Source organism: Notolabrus celidotus, chromosome 24 (assembly GCF_009762535.1).
Source record: "Notolabrus celidotus isolate fNotCel1 chromosome 24, fNotCel1.pri, whole genome shotgun sequence".
Taxonomy (NCBI): domain Eukaryota; kingdom Metazoa; phylum Chordata; class Actinopteri; order Labriformes; family Labridae; genus Notolabrus; species Notolabrus celidotus.
Genome location: NC_048295.1, coordinates 5,714,552 through 5,734,986, shown reverse-complemented (window position 1 = coordinate 5,734,986; position 20,435 = coordinate 5,714,552). Strand labels below are relative to the sequence as shown.

Here is a 20,435-nt window from a genome sequence, read left to right as displayed (position 1 = left end):
TGCACTCTAAAAAACATATGCACACTATATTTGTCTCTTTGAAAGGCTGTGAAACACCAGACGTTAGTTAGTTCATATGCACAGCGACAGGTCCTTTCAAATGTTTGGATCACAGGGTTAGATTCAGGCTTTAAGAAAGCCTAAAGGACTCAGGACGTGATTATTTGCTCAGCACTGACTGTTATAAATGAAACATTCCCTCCTCATCCTCTTGGTCATCTTCCTCTTTCCAGCGCTCTTTAAAGATCTCTGTTTTTTCAGCTGTAAGTCTGCAGATAGCGCTCTGTTCTTCTGAATGCAGCTCACACACACGTTTGATTTGATCTGAAGAAAGCAACAATGTGAACTGATGATATCTTTCTCTTCAACCGTCTGCATTTAAATTCAGATAATGATAAAAGGTTAGAATCGGATGCTAAAGCCTCCCCGTGATATCAAGGTCAAGTTAATTTCAAAGCAGCGCGCTCCTCCTCCTCATCATGTCAGAGAAAACAGACCTACAGCCCGGACCGCGGAGCCCAAGGACGAGACGCCGGGCCTCCCTTTGATATCGTCATCATTTATTCCCTCTCCCCCGTATCAGACCCTCAGCGGTCGGGGGTATCCTCCTCCCTCTGAAGTTTATATCAGCTTCTGTCAGAACGGCTGCAAGACTTTCATGAGAGGACGTCACTGCAGCCTGTGACGCCAAATCTAATGTTAGACATGATTACGAATCTATCTGCAACCTGTGGCGGACGACATGTGTAGCTTCCTGCTACATGAAGGAGCCGAAGATTTCATCATCAAAGAAAGCTGCAGCAAAAAAAATATACCATTTTTCATTTTACAGAAAAATGTGTTGAGATCTCACAGCCAGAATGATTTCAGTCGCTGCTTAACAATCTGGTCTTATGAAACTATCAGAAGACTAAATATTGATCTGATTGTTCTCATAACTTGAGTTGTTAGTCGTGCAAATACAGGACATTCATTAGCACACTTGTACACTCAGAGGCATTTCATACCCTGCAGGAAGCTTTCTGTTTTCTGTTCCTGTGGAGAGTCTCTCTCTCTCTGTCTGTCTGATCTACACATGCAGAGTTTATTTCTCCTTATATATCTGTGTTTGCTCACTTGAAGCATAAGGTTTGTTGACGTCTTAATAAATATGCTTTACTCTCAAGCTGGAGAATATGTGAGAAGCAGCTGATTACACAACGCCTTTAATGCAACGCTTCATGATTTGAGACTCCTTCAGGAAAAACAGACTGTGCATTAGATATTTCTGAGCAATGACACACAATGTGTTTGTAAATAGCAACCTGTAGCCATGCAAACTATTGTAAGACTTCCTGCATTGTTTACAGTGAAACTAGTAGCCTGTGCATCTGTTTGTGTTGAGTCTCAGTTTCACTGTAAACAGTGCATTTCACAGAGGCTTCGTTCCTCCTCAGGTTAACAACCATGGGAGCCAGGATGTCATTACGCCTGCTTTTGCTCTCCATACAGAGTACTTAAGAAGTTAACTTAAGAAGTACTGATGTGAATCCACATTTTCAAGCTTGTTTCTTTACCTTGTTGCATATTTGTACGTACTACTAAATGCAGCAAAGCTCAAAACAATCTCAAACAATCAACAATTATAATCCTGATGATTATTAAAGAAAGAAGAAAGAAGAAAATACATGATGTCAAGTACCTGCTTTTACAAGACAGAGAGTGTACCAGTATTTTACAGTCAGCTGTGAGTGTGTGCAGCTCCATGAGATCAGTGCAGTATGGAAACAAGATAAAGGATGGAGCAAAGCCGGCAGTGGATGGAGTGTGTATGGATGGATGGAGCGTGTGGCCGTGTGCTCTCTTGCAGAATGAAGAGACTGTCAGACCTGCAGACTTACAGCTGCACCACAAGATGAGGGCAGGAAGTGTGGCGTTTAATACTTCACAGAGGACAAGCTGGCCTGTGATGATTTAGACAAACAGTGGCAGTAACCGCATGCAGAGAGACAGAGACGAGGGGGGATCTGAGACGAAGAGGACTCCTCTCTTCCTCTGTGTTTAAGCACAGACAATCCCTGTCGCCTCGGGGTAGCAAAGAGATACATAAAGGCAGTAAAGGGACCAGCGACGCATGACGATGGGACTCTTCAGGAGCAGCGAGCTCTCCGCTGTTGACACATGGAAGACGAGGACGAGGCCTCTTCAGCAAATGCTTAGCATCGACGTACGGCGGCGTCTGTGTTGATGGAACAGAGATGAAGCAGATGGGTTCTGTTTTATCCATAATCTTTAAAGAAGCAATCAGTTACATTTTACAGCGTCTCCCCACAAAACAACCACAGTGTGCCAGTGATCGATGCCAGCCCCTCTGCTCGGGGCAGCTGAGGCTTCAGGCTGCCTGAGCAAGGCTCAGACTCTTTGTTTACGCTTCGTTACTGTATCTTAAGTCCTGGAATATTGAATAAAGATGCTTTAAAATTTAAAAACAAGGGTAGAACGTCACTCTTCTGCAGGGGCGGCTGGTTCATAGGGGGCGCTGGAGTCATGAGGAGAACGACAGACCAAGGTCCAGGCCTCCTCTAACTCCCGGTCTAAGTTGTGCATGTGCATTCGCTCTTCTTCAAGACAAGAGACGGGAGCTACTTAGAGTGCACATGGGTTTTGAGTTATTTGTTGTGTTTCTTAGATATTATCAGGGGTTTTCTGACATTATTTAAGGAGACACTATTCACCCTAAAAGTGGCGTTCACACTGAACTTGGCCCACTAACGTTTATTTTCCAGTATTGATGCAGCTTTGATTCACAGTTTGGCAGAGTCTGAAGTCTGCAGCTAAAAGACAGAGGAAACCACCATGACTAAATCTAACAGGATAAGACACCCGTCAATCAAGGCCAGCACGCCTCACAGCACACTCTCATGATAGCAAACACATTAATGAAGCTTTGTTCTACATTAAGAGTTGAGGAGAAACATGAGTCTGTCTTTAAAAGGGAGATTCGGGGTTATCAACACCAGCCCTCAGCTTTAAACATCACCTGTCACGAGTCTGAGCTGCGTTTAGTCCATTCAGCCTCTGCCGCTGTAGAAACCGTCCATGGGCCTTTAATAATACATTTTTGTTCCTTTATGACAGCTGAACTCGGGGAAACAATGCCGACACATTTGTCTTGTAGCCGTGCGTGAACGGCCTTGTTCGATGGCATTCAGAGAGATGTCTCTGAAGCCATTAACGTCCGAACGCTCAGACAAAGACTGTCCATGGATTCCTCTACACATTTCACCCCGCGGTTAAACAAATAACACTCAGATGAAAGCTTTGTTCAGTCATTTTCCACTGCCAAGTCCAGACAGCAGGTATTCAGATAATGACCAGGCTTTAAACATGACCAAAGGCCACTTTTAGCTCTAATGCTGGTCTCTGATCAGACCGGCCAACAACATCAAGAGGGCTGGGATCACCTTCACTACAACAGCATGAGTTAAACAGTGTTTCACAGTAAATACATCGTTCAGTGAGGACGCCAGGTTTCATGCATGAAAAGCCAAGGCAGGCAGAGCAGCAGCAAAAACCGTGGGGGTACAGATCGAGAGGACGCATTTTCAGACGCCTAAAAAACTGTGTCCATATAAAGGAACAGTTCCAAAAACTCCTGCAATTTCAAGGTTAACAAAATGAAGGTGCGACAGCAGTCAGTAAGTGACCTTTGACCTCTCTGGTGATGTTTCTCTTTGCTGTAAAGTTTGTCTGTAAAGTGATTTCATGGTTTTGCGTCTGGGGAATGTGAAAGTGGACTTAAAGTGGGATCTAATTATTCTCTAACACAGGGAATAGTTGTAAAATGTTTGCCTCTGTAGGAGGTTTGTAATAAGAGCAGTGAGTAGGAGTTTGTTATGCTGTGCGTCCCCTTTGTTTGACCCTTGTTCACGTTATTCATCTTTCTCTCTTCTTCTCTGTTTTGATCTCCCGGTAGTGTTCCCATCCTCTCTGTTTTGCCGTGATATTTCCTCCCCTCACTCTCCTTGACCTGTCAGCGATCCTCACTCCTCAAACGGAGAAGTGCAACTTGCAGATGTCTCATGTCACTCCAGAACCTCATGAATGTGGACTCATGCCCCCCACAGTTTCTCTCCAACCTCAGAACGTGGATATCTTGCAGCGATCTGCTGACCAAGAGAGCTTTTTGATGCAGATCGTGAATGGCAGCTGCCACAGTGACAGGCGGATAGACAGACTGGGTGTCATGGATCACAATATCAAATAAATATCAGAAGGATATTATATAATTATTATATTCCAGAGCTGCAGATGGTGTTTGTTTACATTTATCCATAACATACCTCCAGTTTGAGTTTAATTAGTGTTTATGAGTAGGAAGACGTACCTGCTGCAACCCGCCCTGATGAGTCTCTTTCATTACTGCCGTTTCTGTCTCATCCAATCAGCTCTCCCGTCACTCACTTCTGTATTTTGCTTCTTTTGCTTTTGCTATGTTGTGCCATTGCATCAGATTCACCTGACAACCTCTCAGGATGTCCAACACTGCTCAATTGGTTTTAATTTGAGCACCTGACAGGCAGCAGACAGGTGTGTTGACGAGAATGAAAACCCCCATGGGAATAAAGTTGTGGGTTTCAAAAACTCAAATTACTTCAATGCAATTTACCAGAAACTGCAGCGTGTTTGGGGATGTGCATGGTGGTTACAGCTCCATGTCACGACTCAGTGGTGTTTTCATATTTATGGATGAGTTTGGATTAAATCTTTTACTGGACTCAGATCTTGACAAACTGGGCCACTGACAGAGCGGCCATTTTTAACAATTTGGAGTGCAATATCTCCCTGATGGTTAACTCTCCTCCTACATTAGCCATCAGCTCTCACAGAAACCCTCCAGGTGTCCCTCCAAATGCTCGCCACACACACTTGCAATGGAAGCCTGGCATTGGGGACTCAAATCCCATCCATGACCTTGACCTGTAAAAAGCCGGCGTGCCCCGCAGGCTGGCTGGCCGCGCTCGCTCGGAGCCCATTAGTCGCTGGCAGGCGGCGTGGACCCTCCCGCTCTCTCTGCCTGGTTTGAGGTTTTTTGTCTTAATCACATAAAATCATAAGCGGTGTGCATTAGTTTGTGTAATCACGCATGTCCCTGGCCGTGTGAGTCAGCAGAGTGAGGAAACAAACTATGTCAAACGTTCATTACGGCTGCATTAGAGCTCTATCTGTCGGACGCTAAGTGGCAGGGTGGGAGGCCACAGTCACACAGCTGCCACGCTGGATTAAGATGGATTATTTGTTTGGTAGGAAAGTAATCCACAGTGACTGCTGATTGGCTACAACCTGGCTCTGTTATGATTGGTGGTTGTAGGGAGGAAGGTGTCATTCTGTCAACGATCGCAGCGCTGCTCTGTTTCTATTTATTCTGCATCAGTCGTCGATTAGCGGCGGATGCTTCTGGTTCGTTTGAAGCTGAAAGTCAAAGATGAGGGGGAAATTACACCGGGACCTGTCTAACACCTGGATTATACTTCTACCTCAGTGCATAAATCGGACTTGACCTAAGTTAGAGTCCACTTTTCTTTCCCTTTGGACTTTAAAATCAAAGATAAATAGATGAACTGAAGATGTCTTTAACTTAAACTCTTCTCTTGCTCTCTTCTTTAAAGTGTTCACTTCAATAGAAGCAGGAATTTAAAGGGAACGTCCACTATTTTTGATCCGAGGCACCTACTTCCCATCAAACTGAATCAGTCAGCACATCACCTGAGGAAAGATTGCCTCTATTACTGCAAATTCTGCAGACTTGTACAGATCATTAAAAGGACTAAATGTCAGAAAGAGGAAACAAATCCTAACATGCATGAAAGCTCCGGATATATAATCACAATTCCAGCTTCCTGGTGACTTTCTAGAAACATCCTGAGAGGTCTCTGTCACTTTAAGATTAAGACAGTATTTCTGGGAGCTTTTAAAGGAGAAAGAAAGGCACAGTGGAGTTCCAAGTGAAACATATTTCTGTAAAATCTGACAGACAGATCTTAGGCCAGAGAACAATTGTCCTTCGAAATGGTTTGTTATCTTTTCCTATATTTCTTCAAAAATATCTCATTCCAGTCTTAACTTTGAAGCTTGCAGAGCGCGCAGATCCTCAGGGGGTATTTTAAGGGTCAAGAAGGCGAATTAAGTTAAATCTAAGAGAAAGAAATGATGCTTGTGGGTGAAACTCCAGTTCAGGAACAGTTCATCTTGTACGAGGAGCTTTTTGCACTCGCGGTGCCATCTCATTAGCATGAGTGATGGAAACTCCTTCTGATTCTTCAGCTGGCCTTGAATTCATTTCTACTGCCTCTTCATGCAAATAATGTTTCCCACCCCCGCTGCTCTGTTACCGCAGCTTTTCAGGCTTTTTGTTTGAACGAGCAGGACGCCGTTTCCCGGAGGAGGGCGATGCTGGGTTTACGCTGACGCCCTGATGACCTCGGATCTGGAGACGCAGCTCACATATGCACACAGAAGCATAACTCTCACACAGCTCCAACACTAATGCAGAGTGTAACCTGCTGAGCGTCTCTCTGTATCTTACCACTTCTCTGTCCTGCATCGGTCTTCAGGTAATCCTGCTCTTATGTTTTTATGAATAATTCCAGGCATTTCTTACAGAGTGCTGCAGAAAGAGCCGAGTGATTTGATTGAAAGTGTTGCACAAATGGAACACGTCTAACGGTTACTCTTCAGGTTGCTGCTGATAGAGTGAACACAGGAGGAGGAGGAGGAGGAGAATGTGTCCTTGACAGACTTCAATTACTAATTCTTTAAAGAATGTGGTCACACATTTTGAAACCAGGAGATTCAGAGATCTGTGTTCACATCTCAGAGAGAATGAAGTGGTTTCTCTCTGCATGTGGACACAAAACTCCTCCTGCAGTCTCTGCATGACACCTACGCTTTTACACTACACCTTTAAGTCTCTTCTTAAGACTCAATTTTATTTAACTTATTACTTTGAAAGTATTTGATTATTTATTGTGGTTCATGTTCGCTTCTAAACAAGCTAACATCCATGGGACATGATGCACTGCTGTGGTTGGTTTGCAGGCTCTGGAGCTTGTTTGATAGTCTCCTCACTGAAGGAGCTGCTGATGTTTACATCCAACAATTTGGATGCTAATTAAAGCTACGGTTTATTTTTCATACTGCTGATTTAAAGACAAAATCTGTTGTTTGCATCGTGTGCTCCTTTTGGCTTAGCCGTCCAGATCCAGTTCCCTGTGAGAGCCAATAAAAGATATCCTAACATTTCTTTCCTCAGCTCGAAACATACTTTAACAAACTTGAAAATCACTTTTGTTTGAGTCTAAAGGAGAAAAAATGTGTAAAGGATTTTGTGTTTCAGTCGATGCTGGATGCCCTCCATTAAACAGGAAACACACACACACACACATATTATGTTTCTCAGGAAAGACACGTCTCCATCTCTCTGCCTCTCACCCTATGGAGCTGTTTGCAGCAACAGTGTGGGTGAAACTTCGCACTGAGAGCCGGGGCGTAAATCTATGCAACATCCATACATCCGTTATCTTTCATTGCTCATCCTGATCGGGGTCACAGGGGTGCTGAAGACTAGCTGTGATTGGACGAGAGGCCGGCTGCACCCTGTATAGGTCAACAGTCCATCACAGGACTAGAAACCGACACACGCATGCACGGGGAGAACATGCAACATGCAAAGCTTTAAAACATTTTGGTAAAGCTGGGACATGAGCATGAGAAGACTATCTCTCTAAAGATGGTGATACAGTCTGTGCACTATTGCAGAGAGGAGATCGCTGTATATCAGCCATAAGCAAATAAGAGCGTGTTAGCCATCCTGGTGTGTTTACAAAGAAGAAAATACTGCAGATAAAAAACTGTGAGCTCAGGAACACGCAGGACATTTCACTCCGCTGCTCGGCCCGGAGAGAGAGAGCTGTCATCTGACACTTTGATCTGAGGCTCAGAGGGATTTACCTGACAGTTAAATCTAGACTGTGCTCATGGTTCAAAGCCGTCTGCACTGACCCCATCACTTCTTATACAAAAGAAACACAGAGACTGGAGACGGACTGTTCAGCATTCACTGAGGCCGGCACAAATATCCCCCTCTGCCAAGGATTCCTCAGCATCATTTTCACAAACATAAATTAATTTTTTTGAAGGAACATAAACTCCTGCAGCGGGTTGCCTGCTGCTCTGGGGCATGCAGGGTTATTAGTCCACTAAAGTTTAGCAGGCAGGCCTGTGAGTGGTTGTAACCCTGCAGAGAATATCTGAGAGCCAGAGCATTAAAGGCTCAACTTAAAAGGGTTCATTTTGGAGAGACTCCACTCTTCTACCTGCGAGCATTTTTACTTGTTGAGAGTTTTGTACAAGTGCTCTTTATATTTTATCTGAACACAACCCAGTTCCCCAAACCGCTGCCATGTTTAGAGTGCCGGCAGCTCGATACAGAGGCATCTTACTAAGAGAGGCATAATTCAATGCAATAAATAAGAAAGCAAAGGAACTGTTGCAAGAGAGGCAGAGGAAGACGAGACATCAGGAGCATGATGTGAGTTTCTGTTTCACAGTCAAGAATAAAGAGGCAACAAAGTTTCAAAGTCAGCAGATGAGCAGGATCTGAGAGTTTTCTATTCTAGTCAATGTGTTAACTTCCACTGGATCCGCTCCGTTACGTTCCGGCTTCGTCTCTGATCCAGCAGGTTCACAGTTAAAGACCCAAAACATGCAGACCAAAGAGCTCCCCAATCAAACCAGAGGTAGACCAACAACTCTTAGGTCCTTCTGGCTGCAATGTCTGCTCAGTCCCTGCAGCCTGGTGGCTTTGAGGAAAGTACCCCGCATGCTAAAGCAGTCTACAGATGAAGTTTGAAAACATTCTTGTACCTAATTTAGAAATCTCAGAACATATGTCCCAGATCTAAAAAACACTTGAATTCCCTTTAAAGTTTGCAGTAGTGTTGGATATCTGTCTAAGCAGCAGTGATATCACCTTTAGGAGGAAGCTTAATCTAAATGTAAAACCAGCAGTCTCACCTCACGGCTCCCCGCTGGGTCCGGTGTATGTATATGTATCCACACATCTGAAGTTTCAGTCTGCTAACTTTTAGTCCATCAGTGGAAACATGAGGAGGTCCTGTTTGAGATGCAGGGCACGTTCGGCGGGCAGAAAAAGCTCTTGCCGCGTCGATGCATACAAACAAAGGCATACATTACAGAACGGCTGAAATTTCCACAGAGAAACATTCTTGTTTCAGCTTCTTCTCTTTGTTTGCTCCGAGCAATCTGCAGCTAATTTATCTGTTGAAGACTATTTCAGGGAGCGTCCGGGGACTCCCTGCATTACAGGGCTGCTAACTCACACACTGTTTCATTATCAGGAAAGCTAGGGAGGGACCAATCACTGACTGCCACTACATCTTTATCTCATATGCTCCAGTTTAGGTCTGCTCATGGTCTTTTTACTACAACTCTTCAAACACAACAGCTTGATCTGTGGCCCTGTGCTCCAGAACACAACAAGCTACAGACCTGCAGGAGTTCCTTGTCGTTCTAAAACGAAACTAACGATGCAAACTGTTCGTCTGCTGCAGCCTTGAATTATAAAACGTGGATGAATGAATGCAAACGTGCCATTGTTGAAAATCTGACTCCAACTGAGTCGGTCAGCCACGTCAGTCGAATTAGCCACACCCCTAATCATGCATATCACATAGGGTCACTTTAATCAATGCAGATGAGTTATAAAACAAATCCGTGTGCATGCAGCTGCTGCTGTGAGTAAAGATAATCTGCATAAAGAGCATAGATAGAGAGCTATGTTATCGTAAGTCCTTGGTATTTGCAGGCAGCCTCAAGTGGACACATGAGGAACTGCACAGGGTTTACGATGAGTTGGTAATTCAGGATTCAGGATAGCTCTCTCTTCACTCCTTGACCATCTGTTTGGATGTCTCAGATTCAATTATCTACAATGATTTCAAGATTTTCAGCCTCCTGCCAAACTTTTTTCCTCTGCACTCTAAATTTCCTCGGGCTAAGAGGACTCATTATGTATTTATTGGGGATGTTTGCTTCCCTCGAAACCAAGCAGTTTGAGAGCAGATGACCCGTGCAATCAGTGTTTTACAGTCAGTTTCCTGGAGTCAGGGAGAGCAGCGTGTGTGAGTGTATTAAGGCATGGAAGAGGGGGGCTGCAGAGGAGGGGGGTGGGGGTTAATCAGCCACAGTCAGAGAGACTCAGGGCAGACCATCAGTGGCATTCAGCTGCCCTGCACTTCCCATGTGAGTGGCAGGCAGCTGCCCTGGCCCACTTTCCCCTGCTGAGAGACCATTTATGGGCCTGGCGACGGGAAGAGGACATGCATAAAACAAGGCAGCGCCCCTGGGGTTAGTGTGTGGACGGGAAGCATGGGTGCAGAAAATTCACTGACACAGAAAGCCTCTTATGAAAGCAGAGAGGAGCAGCTCTGCTGGACACATGGAGAGGATGATGGATACTGCAGAGGCTCTCAGAGCGAGGTCCAGGGACATGCAGGGACAAGTGGAGAGGTTCAAAAGGATCTCCAGGAAAATGACAAATGTTTCTCTCTACTTTAATTCAACTGCAGAGGAAAACTACAACCGGAGGAGCGATAGAAATTACAGAGTAGATCCACGCCGCAATGATGAACAGAGCATCAAACTTCAGACACACACATGGAAGGGCAGGGAGCTCCTAGAACAGAGCAATACTGCAAAACATAACTTAGTGCATGCAAATAATGAATTCATAACTTCATGTAACAGCTGAAAGCATTTTTGCATCTCCAGTTTCAACAGTTAATCAATCACACCCCTTTAATCATTGTTTCAGGGAAATGTAAGAATTCAATATGCTTCGTTCTGCTCCTGGCATTTCCTCAGATATCTGACTGGATGTTTGATTCATCACAAAGCTCCTGCAGCTCTCTGTGAGGGTCTGCACAGGGTGGACAGAGTCTACAGTTTGTGCCCACCTCTGGATGTATCTTCCAGCTATACGCCGTAAATTGATGCATCTCATTTATTCACATTTGTAATGACTTCCTCTCGTTGCATTAACCCTGGATGTCTAGAAACCTCCTCAAGCTGTAATCTTCTTCTGCTCGTGGAGAGGAGATGTGATTATGTTGGCATCTTGTGCATGCATTGCCCATTGTTCCAAGTGCTTTTCAAGCTGCACAGAGCTGTAATTTCCTAAACGGCATCTAAGGTGAGCATACTTCAGGTAAAGCCGTCAATTCTGCCTTTTGTATCAAGCTAAGTTTAAAAATATAATTGGCATATTTTTTGTGCATCCACACTGAAATTATCCAATGCACATTCAACCCCGTCATCAGACACAAACACTGCCTCGCTTTGATGCCTCGTGCTGAGGACACATCAGAGTGTGGATGAGGATACCTTACATCCCTCTGAAACCCAGACCACCAAGATCATGCATACACTGAAAGTTCTGCATTCATCTGTATGACTCTGGAAGGTCTCGAGGGATTGTTAGGGTTAAACTCTGAATTACAGTCCATTGCATTCTGCAGGAAGAAGCCCGAACGACACACAAGAGCATTCTGAGGGTCTGCACAACGGGTCTGAAACATTAACCCTGCAGGTTTCATGTGGATCTGAAGCTCAATATTTCATGCATACATCCTCATTCCTTCCCCATCTCTGACCTTCATCTCGACTCCCCTCCCTCTGCATGTAACAGCCTCATGCACTCCAGATGAACACTATCAGTCTCTTAATGTGCAGAAAAACAGCTTGTAACAGGAGTTGATGAGTAATGCTGCAGCCTGCCGTACGCTCCGATGACAGATATCTGCAGATCTGTCGTTAGCCACCCAGAGAACCACAGAGGCCGAGCATGCGGAGCCGCCGAGCCGCCCCAGCTGCTGGATCCATCGGACATTTTCTCGGAATGGCTTGATGAGTTTTGGGGTGCGATCAATACGCCCACTGCCCGCCATCCATCTGTAATGCCTCGCTCGCTCCATCCCTCACGTCCAGAGGTCTACATGTTTCCCACTAACCAGACGAGAGCTCTTCATCCTAATAGATTCCAACTTCCCCTCCAATAAGCGGCAGGAGGAAGGGGAGGAGGAGGAGGATATATACAGAGAGCTTTCTTCATTAGACGCTCAGGGAATCTTAATCAAAAAGCTATTTGCCCCCCTGCAATTGATTTGTGTCTTGGCGTGTGGGTATTAGTGAGAAAATTCCCTCCGAACCAAGGGTCCTGCTTTGCATTGTGGGTAATGAGAGAAATTGGAGAGTCAGAATGTGTAAACAGCGAAATATTAAGACTGTGAGAGGAGATTCGTAGTCAAGATATGACCTGAGAGGCTTCATTGAACGTATAAATATCTTTGAGATGTTGTTTCCTGCTTCATCAGATTTCTAAATCATCCAAAGAGAGATCAAACGAGTCACGATGTTTGTTCTTGTAGCTCCACGACTTACACCTGACACATTTTTAACATTTTAACTCGTCCATATGAAGCCGAGCGTCCCTCTCTGGTCGGCCATGTTTGATGGATCCATCATGAAGACAGAAGAGGTGGAGGTAAAATGAGGTATTGAGCCGGCCTCAGGTTGATATCATCCATCGTTTACCGCTGCTCTGACTCCAGACCGCATCAAGGAGTCCATCATGACTTTGATCCCTGAACAGAGTTATCGATAAAGACTTCATCTGCATCACGGGAGCGGGGCTCTAATCTCCGATCACAGCGTGACGGCGTTACAAGGCGGAGTTAATGTGAGACAGATGGAGGGATGAAGGACGGAGGAGTGAAGAGTTAAAGCTTCGTTTGGCTTCATTAGAGATCGGTCAGCTGGGATTATGATGAAGTCCTGCACGCACACACACGCTGTACTACTACTACAGCACACAGGGCCGGACTCATGCTGAGCTCCTCGTGTGGAAAACCACTTTTATTCACAGCGAGCGATCGATACTCAACTCTGTGATCATTATGGAACTATGACAGCCACATTAGCAAACAGCTGATATAAATAACTGACATTCAGCAGAGACGACCTCGCCTTTTCTAGATCAGTTTGAGATACTTCCTGAAGACCGTTCAGTTCGTCACTCATGAACTCTCCTGTCAGTCTGTTGAAAGAAATCCGGATGAAGATCAGAAACTTTTGCAAGATCTCACAAAATAAGAGGCCACAGACTCAGAAGAGCTTCAGTCCGGACTTCAATGATCAATATCTCATCTGCAGAATATCATTTGTACAAAACCAACACATCCTCTGAGCAGAACGACTCACACCGACCTCTGAAGAAGCTGCAGCTCACTGAACACCACGAGGGAAAACGTCTCCACATGAAGCGAGTATTAATTGAGCTCCGAGGAGTCACGCAGACACAAACAGATAGCCCCAACATATGCAGCTTTACATTAAAGCGTCCGAGGCAGAGATCGACCTCAGGCCTCTGCACATCAGAGCCCGGGCTTCCTACTGCAGATCTTTCCCCCCCTGCTGTGAGCTCATCAGCCCCCACAGACACGGTTCAAGAGCCCCCGCGCTTCATGCCGGGGGTCAAATCCACCAGGGCCTCGCCGATTTGGCATCAAAACGCTTCCTGCTACGATGAAGTCATTGAAAAAACGTCTGACATCACGCCACGGGCAGCCAGCGGACGCTGCGGTGCAGCAGCTGGTGTGGGTGATCCCCTGACCTAAGCCTCCTCCCTCCTCCTCCCCCCTCGGTGACTGACAGGATTCAGCTGCGGGGCCAATTAGCAGCGCGCGATTACCCTGGGATAAATGTGACCCTGAAATTGATTCAGCACTTTGCCGGTGGTGGAGATGACAATGAGGGGAAATTGACCTGAATGGAGGCACTCGGATGATGAGGAGGCTTCCTGTGGGGAGCCGCGGGACCTCCATCCACATCACAGAGGGGATAATGAGAGCTCATATCAGAGTCCCACCACGCTGTGAACAAATGACTCTTACTCTCTGTTGTGACATATGCTCATCAAACTAACAATAATCATCTCACTCGCTGCCTGAGCGATCCACTGGACGGCTTCAGACAGTCAGTCAGGGGCGGTTCTCTGTTTCGACTGCAGGAATGTGTTACTCAGAGAGAGGACGAGTGGAAGGGAAGAAAACGCTCTGAACGCTGGAGGATCAGGGAACAGGAAGTCAGAGAGAGGTTAGAGTGTTAGTGCATGCTTTTGTTTTTAAGATGAGAACGTTACAAGCAGCAGCCCGATGTTTGAGTGCATCTGCTAGCATCGGGAAGCTGCAGAGCTACATCAGCAGTAAAAACATCTTACTGAAACGTACATTTCTGCAAAATAATAACAAAATCTGTCATTTTTCAGGAATCTATCCATCTATAAAATGAAAAATACCAAAGAGATGTTGCAAAATTGCATCATTTGTCCAACTACTCCAACTTTTAAGGAAGTATGCATGAATATTTCTCTGCCTGAGTCACGTCACAGAGATTTTTCTCAACAAAGGTGGTTGTTAAGCATCAAAAAGTACAAATCCCATAATCCTGTGCTGCTTCAAGTGCACATCTTTTATTCCAAAAGACGAGCAGGAGAAATTTGCATTGTGTTGCATGACTGTGAAAGGTCAAAATAGTGTTTGAAATTCTCATGAAGAACTCCAAAACAAAGTGACAGCGTCCCTTTAAGCTGCAGAAAATACACAGCTGAGTTTGAGGGGAACAAGAAGCTTGCAGGGGATCAAGGGGTGAAGTCTCAGTTTCATAAAGTTGAACACAATCCTGCAAGATGTCACTCAAATAAACGATGTGCATGGACTCATGGACTGATTGTCTTATCTGGAACTCCTTGCTACTTCTCAGTGACAGCTCTGGATTCCCCGATCAGCTGCAGAGGAAGGCAGGAGCAAAGGGCCGGGGCGCTCTTTGTCAGGCAACCCTTAACAGAGCGGTAATCACGCACAGCATGTCATGGCACATTTACAAACCTCCCATTAGGTCACGACTGCAATGAAGGTGATTGAAAGCAAATGAGACAACGAGTCAAAACTACTCCAGGGAGGACAGGCGGGTGTCGTCGCCACACGCAGCTCTGAGAGGGAGTGCTGCAGTCAAACAAGACAACAGGGCTCCATCAAACATCACATGCATGCAGCTACAGGTGCCACAGGTGTATACTCAATATTGCCCAGCTCGGGCAGATTTGTTGAGACTCGTGCAGGATTAAGTTGCAGCCTCACATTTCAAACTTCCTACAGTCGGTTATACTAAAAGAAGTTTAATGAGGTCTCATTTCAGGAATTAAAACCTCCCTCTGAAGGTGACAGGAGGAAGAGTTTAATCTCCAACATCTTGATGTGTTTTTGCTTCACCATGGGGGAGCTCACATCCAAACTCGTGCCTTTTCTACAAACTTGTGCAAAAAGAAACAGATTAGGGATATAATGAGTATTGATCTCATGCCTGTCAGCAGTCTCAGAGTAAACTCATTTCACTCCACTCCTCCAGCTCTGGTCGGAAATCCTCTCAGTCCAGAGATTTCACATGAAATCCAGCGGCTGGTTGAGCTTTGAAGACCGCCTCGCAGCTCTTTCCTACGTGCTATCCAATTACAGCCTGGCTCACTGAGGTACTTTTTTAATTATGATTCATTAGATTCTCTTCATCTGAATACATTCAACCCTGTGCGGCTATTGCAGCATTGTTCTGCATGCGTGAAGCCTCTTGAAATTCAGCTCTCTCTCTCCACAGTGAAGCTTGTCTAATTCAATCCTACTTCATACAGAAACACTCCACACACAGCTTAGGAACTCTGTTCACACACACACACACACACACACACACACACACAGTCTCACACACATCAGCAGCACATCAGCCATAGTTTCCTACCTGTGACTGAAGAAGTCTTCATCCTGCTTCATGTCACAGACGGGCTGAGGGAATGCAGAGATGTTCAGTGAGGAAGAAGTCTCTGCAAAACAAAAGTTTAGTTAAGTCATGCAGTCTTGGATTTCCTGTGCAATAACCATCCATCTGTTTCATGCATGAACCTGAGCTACAGTCCATCATTATGTTTGAGATGTGAGAGGCACAATCTATTAATTTTTTTTGCAGCTTCAGCTTGCTCTGCTGCGTTTCTCCTTCATGGGCATCCACAGCTCTCCTTTGACATCGCTCTTCATGTTGGGACTTTAGGGGGAGCTTACAAAATGCGACTTGCATCATGATTATGCAATAAACAAGACTTCTGTGCACACAACACGACAATGGAAAGACTACATTCGGACCAAGAGTAGAGGAAGTTCTTCCTTTGACGTGTTTATTTTGATGGGTTCAGATAAACCAAAGGTTGATGTACTTTATTGATCCTGAACTGTGGTGTCACAGCAGCAGGTTATCAGTCCATGAACCTGAACACAAGAAGGAAGAAGTCTATGCATCATATCCATCAGCCTGCACTTCATGAATCTCCATGCAGCAGTCTGCTTTCAAACATTCACACTCTGTCTCTAGCTTTTACAACATGATCATAAATTCACCAGAAACAAGACGTCTCACATCAAACTCCAGGTTTAAGACCATAACTCTCATTTCTCAGACTTTCACATCTGTTTTATTTTCTGCATCCTCCCAGCTCCTTCACTCTAGAGTGGGAAACCAATCTGAGGATATTACAAGTTGTGCTCCGTTATAATTGCAGAAAATTGCTCTGATTTCCTCGTTGTGTTTCCGAATCAGCGCTCTGCCTCTGAGGAAACACTTTGTGCTTTACAAAAGATAAATCTGTTCGTGTTTCTTTAAAGACTCATCTCCAGCTTCATTTTCACAGACAAATATTTTCATAATGTCTGGAAAAAGCAGATAAATGCATGAGTGCAGCAATGTGAAGAGTGAAAGTGGTGCAGAGATTTCTAACAAAGAGATGTAGGAGTTCAAAGAGAAGCTTGTGTTAACTCAGGATCATAAATATAACATCACAGTGGTAACAAAGATTCCCCTCTCTGCTCCTCCGTCCTCCTCAGATTACTTGAAGCGGAGTCTAATCGCTCCAATTAAACAGATCGCCGTGCGATGCCATTAAAGATAATTCATACATTATTGATGAAGGCTCTTTCTGCCCAACGTGACGGAGCTGTTAGAGAGGGCTCCTTCTCCTGCATCAATTAACCCTACACGCTTTCAGCATTAGCTCCCAGAGACTCACACTTGTCGTCAAACACAGAGACCTGCAGCTGACTGCTTCAGTGAGCACATGAAGAGACGAAGGCTTGTTCTCATCCTCGGCGCTCTCACACCACTCCTGCTGCAGGGCCACACTTCAGACCCGATGAGATGTAACCCAGGAAGGAGATAACGTGACAACAGGAGGAGATGACCAGACAGTGTTTATATCGCTCTGCCTCTAGTGACCACTCACAGCTCTTTACATTCACACACTGATGCAGACGCTCACATCCATCCTCACATCCATTACACACTGAAGTCCAACTCTACGGTCTTGAACGGGATTTAATGACACCGGGTGAGTCTTGAGGCATCAATTTATTTATTAGACCCTCTACCACCCTTGAACTCTACTTAAATACTAACAGGTCAAAGGTCAGCATCATTGTAAACATATTTATTCATTGTTCTCCAGCAGGGTCCCTGCACAGCTCTTGATTCTCAGGCCTGAAATGTGAGTCTGCATCAGCTGTGGCTCCAAAGATGAAAATGAGACTTGACTTTTTCAACATTTGTTGGTATCGTTGATCTATCTAGCATCTGGTTAGTCATTTAAAATGAGCAGGAGCTTGAAAGTTCCCTTTAATCTCACTTTAATCGAGAGGAGGTGACAAATCCTGAAGCAGAACTTTCACGAAGCACACGCTGCAAAATACTCAAAGTGTCAGTTTTTATAGAGACTACTAGGAATTTGCACGACTAACATCAAGCGAAACAATGCATGCAACGTGGATTTTAAACTTTAATTCACCTTTAAATTAAATATAAGTGAGTGAGGAGAATTCAGTGTGAAAAGAGAAGCTGGTGTTTCTGAGGTAAAGATTGGGATGAGTCATGTTGGTAGCATTCAGACGCTCTTCTTTTGGATTTAAAGCAGCGTCCTCGTTGCATTGCTCTCTATACATCTTTATTTATGAGGCTGGAGGTTCGAACAGCTCCTCTGATCCGTGTTGATTTCAGCGCCACTCACTTTTCATGGACTTAATAAAAGACGAGGGGGAAACCAGAGCGGTTTGTGTTTGAAGCTCCGACGAGGACGACAACAAATTCATGAAATTAGCAGAAAATTCAGGAGGAAGAAAAACAAATCAGAGTGAACTCATGTGGATCTGAAAGTAGGTCATCGACAAAACGGCAATCACACAAACAGCTGGGGCTCCAAGTGAAGACGACACACTTCTTATGCACGGAGATTAAACTAATCTTTACATTATGATTGAGAGAGAGAGAGAAAGAAGGAGGGATGAGGAGAGAAGGACAGAGAAGGAGAGGTAGGGTACAAGAAGTTTAAGAAAGCAGAAAGGTCAGGATGGGACAGGTGAGGAGGAGGAGAGATGAAGAGAGAGGAACATAAGGTTAAGAGAAGAGAGGTGAAGAAAGAAGCAGAGACGGCAAGGAAAGTAGAGAAGGAGGAAAGAGAGTAAGGGATTGTTGGAGAAGATGGAGATAAAAAAATAAAGGAAGAGAGACAGAATGAAGACACACGTCCTTCAGGAGAGAGGAGACAAGAGATCCACAAAGAAGAGGAGCAAATAAACACAAGGAGGTTAGGAGAGGAGAGGGAGAGAGGGGAAGAAAGGAGCTGAGATGGCAAGGAAAGTAGATAAGGAGATGTAAGAAGAGAAGGAGGAAAGAGAGTAAGGGCCTGTTGGAGAATATGGAGATGAAAAATAAAGGAAGGGAGAGACCGAATGAATGCACAGGTCCTTTTTCTGCATCCTTAAGGAGAGAGGAGACAAGAGGAGCAAATAAACACAAGAGATAACCCATGAAGAAGAAACCCAGAAGGAGAAAGGTCAGGACGGGACAGGTGAGGAGGAGAGATGAATTAAGGAGGAGAGAGGGAAAGAAGGAGTGATTAGATAACAGGGAGATGGATGAGAGTGAGGAGAAAGAGGTCAGGAAGAGGGAGAATTGAAGGACTGAAAGTGTAGAAAAGGAGTGAATGTGAGCGATGTAAAGGTGCATTCCCTCTTTCCTCTCTCAGTAATTGTCTGCTTCTTGTTCTCTCGTCTTGTTTTGTCGTGAACGCCACGCACCGCCTCCTCCTCTGTAAACTTCAGCCTCTTACAGCGAGCGTCTGCCCTTTCCACATTAATTAGCCGCGGCTGATTTAGAATTCATGAGAAAGTCTGGAAACATCCGTCAGGAGCAACACCAGGCCTCCTCTCCTCTCCGCCGCGCCGAAACTTCCACTTCCTCTAAAAAATGAACGAGGCCTGCAGATGCATCACCGGGTTTGTTTGGCTCGTGTGGACTTGATTCTGCATTCAGCAACACTTTGAATAAGTGGGTAATGTGCACAAACGAGGCTGTACACGCTGACAGTCCATCACGCTGAAGAAGCTCTGAATGTGGACACGTTCTCAGCCGCTGAGGCAGAAAAAAGCAGGAGGCTGAACTCTCCCCGTGTAGCTTGGATTCCTCTCATTCCGACTCTTCCTGCTCCCTAATTGAAACCCCTCTCCTCCAGTGGGCTTTACATTAATTCTTGCAGACAGAGGTTCTTATCAAAATGCAGCAGGCCTACTTGGGTAAATAAAGGTCTGGCAGAGCGGAGGGCGAGCTGTGGAGCGCTACAGCTGAGCAGTGTGCGCATATAAAAAAGATATTAGATCCATTCTAATTATGCTCTTGGAAACGCGGCGCCTCGGCCTTCGCCTCGTACAGTAGAGGTCAGCGGGAGAAGTACAGGCGTGATTATGAAATCGATCGCTCTCCGGTGAAGGGCCAACACGAGCTAAAAGGCCAATTATCATGACAGCTGCCTCAGCAAATGCATTTCTGATGCAGGGATGTGATTGGAAATGAGATGGCTACACATGAGGAGTGTTCAAGTTGTAAATAAGAAAGTAGGGAAAGCATCGAGTCAGCTGCTGGAATCACCAAGCGAGGTAAGAAAGAGCAACATGAGGAGAACACATCACTTAAAGGAGCAGAAGATGAGACAGGAAGTTAGTAACCTGATTCAGAGGGAGATATAACTTTGTTTTTTAAAAGTAGAAACAGCTTCTACTCACTCTCTCAACGAGCACGCCTCAGGAAGTGTTAAAAACTGCAGTTCCTAGAGTGTCCACTTGAGGCTGGGTCCAGAAGTACCTGAAACCACATACACACCAATTCAAAAAAGGCGATCTTTACAGCAGAAATAAACATGTTTACAGCCTGGTACAAAACACAAGTGTAATCTGGAT

At 45.1% G+C, this 20,435-nt stretch overlaps 1 protein-coding gene across 2 annotated transcripts in view; it reads right to left on the bottom strand.

The window, feature by feature from the left end:
• Window positions 1-20,435, bottom strand: part of nlgn4xa (neuroligin 4 X-linked a) — a 104,308-nt gene that overhangs the window by 75,414 nt on the left and 8,459 nt on the right. For both annotated transcript variants that reach the window (XR_004630145.1, XM_034677615.1), the window contains 2 exons: window positions 20,262-20,340; window positions 15,907-15,988 (listed from right to left, as the gene is read on the bottom strand). The gene's annotated coding sequence lies outside the window, so the exon portion shown is untranslated. The remainder of the gene's footprint in view (window positions 1-15,906; window positions 15,989-20,261; window positions 20,341-20,435) is intronic.